A 7,621-nucleotide genomic window follows, 5' to 3' on the forward strand; every position below is an offset into this window, starting at 1 on the left:
AGAGAGAGAGAGAGAGAGAGAGAGAGAGAGAGAGAGAGAGAGAGAGAGAGAGAAGAGATAATTCAGAGAATCTTGGTCATGGAAAAATATATAAATTGATGTAAAGTGAAATAAGTTGAACCAACAAAAAGGATAAACAGAATGACTAAAAGAATGTAAATGGAATGAACCAACCTTCAAACAATAAAAAAAAATGCAGCAAAATTACAAATGACTATCATGACTCCAAAAAAGTGGTATAAGAAGATACTTCCCCTGCTCCTTTGTAAAAGTGAGGGGGTGGGCACAGATGTAGAGCATTGCATATGTTGTCAAATTTTTATTTTCAATTTATTGATCAATTTACCGTTTTTTTTAAAAATAAATTGTTTTATGGAATAACTCTCTGGGAGGGAGGTAGAGGAGAGATGTAGAATGAAATGTCGATGATATAAAATAAAAGATATATATATATGTTAAACATATACATACATGGAGCATGCATATATGTATATACACATATGCTATGTGCATATACACATATATAAACATATATGTGTGTATGCATATGTTTTTACAGGGTATGTGTATATATACACAAAAACTTTTAGGATACCATATATAATATATGTCCATGCATAGATACAAGCATACATATGTGTGCATATACATCTATATATGTATCTCCAAATTTCATAATTATATTAGTTAGCATTCATATGGAGCTTGAAGGTCTGCAAAGCTCTTTACAACTGTAACCTCATTTAGTCCTCAAAATAACCCTAGAAGGTAGGAGCTGTTATGCCCATTTTACACATGAGGAAACTGAGGCAAATAGAGGTTAAGTGATTTGCCCAGGATCACATAGCTAGTGAATGTTTTAGTATATGAACTCCGATCTTCTCAATTTCTGGGTACAGAGCTCTATCCACTGTACCACCTGCCTGCCTCTTCATCATTTCAATTGTAGTTGCTTTTCTTTTCTCCTTTATCTCCTAGCATCCAGGTTCATGTCCACCTCCCTAACATTACAGAGCAAGCAGTAAAACAGAGATGGAAAGCAAAAAAAAAACAAACAAAAAACTTAACTCCAGAGTGTGTTTTTGGAGAAATAAACTTTGGAGGTTGGGTGAGTCTCAATACAAAGCACAGGCTCATAATGAAAGCCATCTGCATCACTCACCACCCCCAATAACCTCTGCTCCCTGTTGTTTTCATCTTGTCCCCTAAGCTTGGAGCCTGCTCACACAGTTTTATCTGCCATTGTTCTTTGCCTTCCATTGCTGGCTGTATAAGTTTGACTTCTTTGGCAGTCGTGAAACTACACCTTATTTCTAGTTGGAGGCTGAGTGTCTTCTGGAAGATTTAGAACCAAGATCATAGATCAATACTGTTACCCATTTAATAAATGAGTAAATGTGAATTGGTATCCAACAGATAATCTTCTAACCACACACGAGGCAAAGCCAGACTGAAACATAACTTATCAGGTCAGTCCAGCCATTTCCGCATGGATGCAGATCACTGAAGCTCAATCAGTTCTGTTAATACCGGCATCATTTCTCATGATGAGCAGAATGAATGACACGGCTGTTATATTCCCTCATTTGGAGTGGCTAGGGATGGCTTCTGTGGCAGAATTTGTAGAAAGCGAGTCATATCTATCCTTCATGGAGAGGATGCCCACTGCCTCTGGGCACCAGGATATATTAAGCACTCCATTGTATGGGGATTGGGCTCAGAAAGGTGCCAGATCCCCTGCATTTGGTCTGATGAGTTATTTAGAGAATTTCTTTTTCCCCCTGAATATCTGAAGCTTAATCCCAGTGCGGAGAACTGTCATTTTCTTCCCAGACAGGAGCTGAACCGTCTTCCTGAATACCCCCGGGCTTTCTGAACTCAGAAACCTTTTATTGCAAGTTCTTTTCTAAGTTGCAGGGAAGTTACATACACAGTCGTCATGATAGGCTGGGGAAGCTGTATTTCATTGGTCCACAGTTCTACCTTGGAAACATAGCACCCCCCAAAGAATGTTGCTTCATTGGTGATCAAGAAAATGATCTCTAGGTTTTTGTTTGTTTGTTTGTTTGTTTGTTTGTTTGGCAGGGAAGGGAGGCAATCTAGGCCTCAGACTCCTTTATATCAGTAGTCTTTCCTTGGTCCAACAGAGTCCCCCGCCCCAAAAGCTTCCAGAAACAAACAAAACAATTAACAAGTATTTATGAAGCTCCAAAGAGTTGGACATCTCTTCTTCCAGGATCGTTATGAGGAAAGTGCTTGATAAAGATTCAAATGTCAGAGAAATAAGTTTCTATTATTTTTATTATTTTCATCCTTTGGCTTAGTTGTCCCTAGGCCTGGAACACTCTCCCTTTTCATTTTCACCTCTTAGCTTCTGGAGCTTCCTTCAAATCCCACTTTCTGCAAGAGGGCTTCTCTTCCCACTCTCCACAATCGCTAGGGTATTCTTTTTGAGAAGACTTCCCATTTCTCATTGCATATATTTTCATTTTTTTTTGGGAAAGCTGATGGTTGAATATTTATGCACACATCTCTGCTCAGCTAAGATTCTTTTTTTGGACTACAATATTACTTGAGAGGGTAGTACTATCTGTGTGACCCTGAGCAAGGTCTTAATGTCTTGGAGTTACTGGACATCTCTCTAAGTCTAAAAATTACAGATCAGGTACTGATTTGCATCTGGAAAGTGCATTTCGTCTCATAGAGATCCCTATACCAACGAAATTAGAAGTCCAGTACAAAAAACCCATAATTGTTAACTTTTCTTTACTTTCCTCCTTTCCATCTGTGCCTAGCCCAGGGCTTCAAATGGAAGGATTTAAGATTAGCTTGCTTGTCAGTTAGCTAATATAATTCTCTTTGTCTGACATTCCAACTTGAAGATGAGGAGGCCTGGGGAGAATGAGCTCATGGAACCAAATAACTTCTTTCATTTTGAAAAAAAGACCCTTGAACTTTAGTAAAGAAAGCAATTTGACTTGGAAATGCCACATTAGGAAATTTTGAGTCTGGCACTAAAAATAAAGTCTCTTCTTGGTTTCACTAGGACAGGGTGATCTTTCTGTACGTGTGCGTGTGTGCGTGTGTGTGTGTGTGTCTATGTGTGTTTGAAGGCTTGTTGTCTAGTTCACTAAACCCTTATTTCTCATGGACAGGAAACATTTCTTTAACTTTTTCATAGCCTCTTATGCCATCTGTTCACTTGATTTCCCCTGCCTGCAATTCTTATCTTACTCTTCTTTAGTTTCAAGAAAAGAAAAAAAAAAGCAACCACATACATGCATACCTTTATTTCCATTAAAACATGTTGGACACATGTATTTTTGTGTCAATTGAATCTTCTTTCTGTTAAGATGGTCCTTCCCCTCTTACCTGGTATATTTGATCAATCTGAATGTAGCCTGAGCTCATCACAGGACACTAATAAGACAATAAAAACATTTTTGTTAGTTTTAACTCAGCTGAGTTCTCATATCTCACTTCCCACTTAGAGAGAAACCATTAAAATAAGTGAAGAGTAAAAATATAAAACTGTCAAAGAGCAATCTCAGAAAAATAGCCTCTTCCACAAAACTGGGTGACACACTTCCCCCGTGGGCCTGCTGATCCTCAGAAAAGAAGGAAAAGAGTTTGGTGCATTGTATTAGGGGAATTTTGGATCTTAGAATTTATAATTATCTTTTACAAACCTATGCCTACTATAGTGTTTCTCCATCTCACAAGGTAACTCAAAAAGCCTTATTTAGTCTAAATCTCATTTTTTTATACAGATCTACCTATCTACTCACTCATCCATCTACTTATCCATCCATCCATCCATCCATCCATCCATCTATCCATCCATCCAACAAGCATTTTCTAAATATCTATTATGTTTTGGACATTTTGCTAGATGCTGGGGATACAAACCCCCCAAATACATTCTTTCATAAAACTTTCATTCTCTGGAGGAGGAGATGGAGATGGAGGGGAGACAATGAGGGCACAGGTAAGTAAATAAAAAAGACATATAAGCCAAATTCAAAGTAATATACTGAAGAAGTGAAATGTAAGTAGGCTGACAGGTGTATTAAAAATCTATTTTCAGGTGCTATGTGGAGTAGGACCACAAATTCATGGGCTTCCATACTTGGGTAAAATAACAAAGGTTAATATTGTTCTTTGCCAAAAATGAGAGCAAGGGAAGAAAAAAAAAGCTCAAAATAAAAATGACAAGACATACTGTTTCCATCCACCATCTACAAAAATATACATATTTGATATACATTCTGGCAACAATCTAGATTTACAAAAGCTTTCTCTTAACCCTCCCAGATATTTCAACAATCATGATCTGTTTTAAGGTCTTTTTTTCCAGCCATGAAATGATGAACTAGAAGAGTAAAGGGCCTGAAGCAAAGTAAAGAACTATTGATAGTCTAGCTAGCTTTTATTAAATGACTCATATATACCAGGGAGGAAATTATGGTAGTTACTAAAAGCTTATTTTAATTAAAGTAAGAATTACATTCATTTTTCCTATTATGAGGGTTTACCTTGGTATCCATCACTATAGCAGCTAGACAAATTCAAACACTTAGCAGTAAGTCATGATAGGAGGCAGTATCCTTATGAGAAGGTTACAAATGGGAAAATTGGTGACCTGGATTCATTTTCCAGCTTTGCCAAGCAATTGTTCCAATCTTATACAATTTGATTCAGTCTTCTCTGCATTATCTTTTCTATCTGCAAAATGGAAAAGGATATTGTACATGCATTATAGTATACTTATACTCCATGAATAACACTGGCCTAACAATAGACAGTTTTAGGAAAAAAAATCATTTAACACTCATTAATATTACATATTAGGGACCTCAGTTGAGTTTTGGTTTTTTCCATTTATGAGCTGAAAGGCTCAATTAAGTTTTAAAAAAAATCCCAACGAAATGGGTTAACCAAAATTAGCAGATTTGTTTTTTGACATGGTTGTCCCACACGCTTCACTTCTTTATTTCTTTCCTTCCTTAAGTATAGTTCTGGGTAATGAAAACCACATTTAAACAATATCATTGTATGTCAGCAGGTCCAAATAACTTACTAGTAGTATGCTACTGGAACAACTCTGAGGAAACCAGAGCAACTGAACTGTAGGGATATCAAGGCAGCAGTAATAGGCAAAAACTTGATGTTGTGAGGCTACAGCATAATCTGGTAGACAACAAACTCAATGTGGTCTTAGGTTTCATTAAGGAAAAATTTTAATAGCCTGAATGAAGGATGTTATAGTCCTATTATATTCTGCCCTGCTCAGACTGTATCTGGAGAATTATGTTCACTTGTGGCTACCAGAGTTTAGGAAGGACATTGATTAAGCTAGACAGAGTCCAGAGAAAGGTGTTCAGGATGGTGAAGGAACTTGAGATCATGCCGTATATGGATTGGTTGTTCAGCCTGGAAAAAGAGAAGACTTAGTGGAAATATGATGACCATTTTCAAGCCATGCTCTATCACTTGTATTTATGAAGGTTCTTCCATAGGTGTAAGAAGACTTTTTATGCATAACTACAGAAATTTTATTTTAATAGATTTGGCCTAATATTGTAATTTCTCTGATCTTTGTGATTTTTTTTTTGGTGATTTTGCTGACTGTCATTCAATGCATTGAAGGATTATTGTCAATAAGAGAGATCAAATTTGTTCCACTTGGCCAAGAGGGCAGAACTAGGACCAATGGATGGATATTAAAAAGCCTTGAAATAAAGGGGGAAAAAAAGTTCCTAATAATTTAATTTATTCAGATCTGAAATGTGATGCCTTAGATAGTGATAGTGACTTTTCTCTTTTTGAAGGTCTTTTAATCAAGTACTAGATGACTGCTTCTTTGATATTTTGTAGAGGGTATTCTTATTCAAGTCTATGTTGGAGTGAATGATCTCTGTTGTCCCTTGCAACTCACAGATTTTTTGACTGCTTCACCTGTTCTCCCATACTGGGGCTGCTTGCAGTGAGAAGACAAGTCTTGAGTTGGGTTGGGTATAGGAGCCTCCTAGTATCCTGACCATTGTTGATATGCAACTTTTCTTCAATGTCTAGTCTTAGAGCATGGCCTAATATAAGAGGTTAAACAATGTGACCAGTTTCACACAGCCAGTATTTGTGAGAGGCAGGACTTGAAGGCCATTTTCTAACTCTCAGGCCAGTTCCCCATCCACTATATCATTTCCTCTGCTTTACAGGATTTATTAGACTAGATTATTCTACTGAAATTTCAGACTTGTTTTTGTCTTGGGGAAAAAAAAGGAGAAAGAGAGAACTCTGGAGTACCTTTTCCCAGCAGTTCAGCAAGGTTATGGAAATTTTGTGATGCCATTGGGTCCTATACATATGTTCCATGGATAATGGGAACTGGTATTTAGCATTCAGATTTACATCATTATGATATCCCAAAGTGGAATGAATTGGTTTTTATTCATAGTGGAGTGTGAAGGGCATCTTGGATTGGACCTTTGCTAGAGATGGCCAGTCTCCTTCTAAAGAACTATACATGGTTTAAGGTATAATTCCTGTGGATGATCAAATACCCCTATTAAAGATGTAGAAATAGTTATACTGGAATCTGGCCATGAGAATTGTACTTGATGGTTTGCATTAAAAATTGCTGCTGGTAAATTGTTAGTTGGGGAAGGGAGTAGGTCATTTTGGTTGAGGGACTAGTTGAAAGTCTTAGAGAGAGGCTCAGATAAGGATGTGAAATGTCATTTCATGGTGTCTGGTTGAATAAAATTTGTAAAGGTGGATGGTAGGGGAGAGGAGTGAGCTAGGTCACTTAACAGGGTGGGAACACTGGAATTCTAAGGTGAAAATGTTTTGAGAGTGAAGAGCAGTGCATTATTGGAATGGTTTAGAGATTGAGCCATTGTCAATGGTCTTGGAAAAAATGTGGAGAATAAGAATGAGGTAGTCCAGGATTATCTCAAGAAAGGAAAGAGAACACAGTCTGAAAACCACAGACATTTTCACTTGAATTCAATTACTAGCAAAACTCTAGGATGTGTTATGAATGATGTCTAGTATTTACCTAGAGAAGGAAATAGTTACTGTAAACAGTTATGCTTTATCATGATTAGACCATATCAGACTAACCTCATTTCCTTTTTTCCAAGTTCAATAAATTGGTGGACCAGTAGACTATTTTAGCTCTAATGTACCTAGATTTTAGCAAAGAATTTGGAAAAAAATTCTTTCAAATTATTCTTATAGACAAAATAGGGAGAAGTGAGCTAGATGATCAGCATTTAAGTGGATTTGGAAATGATAAGATGCCTTTAACCAAAGGGTTGGTTAATGGATAGTGTCATCTTAGAATAGGCACCCTTAACCTGGGATAGGGGAAGGTCCATAAAATTGGATGGAGAAAATATATTTTTATTTTCACTAACCTTTTTTGTGATCCCAAGCATTTTATTTGATTAATTTAAAACCATTATTCTTAGAAGGGGGTCCATAGGCTTCTATGAATACCAAAGAGTTATGTGACTGTCAAAACATTAAGAACTCCTTACTTAGAAGAATATCTTCAGGAGAGTACCCAAGGGATCTATGCTTGGCATATTATCCTTTAATGTTTTTATTAATGACT

The sequence above is a fragment of the Vombatus ursinus genome, unplaced genomic scaffold (genome assembly GCF_900497805.2).
Source record: "Vombatus ursinus unplaced genomic scaffold, bare-nosed wombat genome assembly UNPS02014803.1, whole genome shotgun sequence".
Classification (NCBI taxonomy): Eukaryota; Metazoa; Chordata; class Mammalia; order Diprotodontia; family Vombatidae; genus Vombatus; species Vombatus ursinus.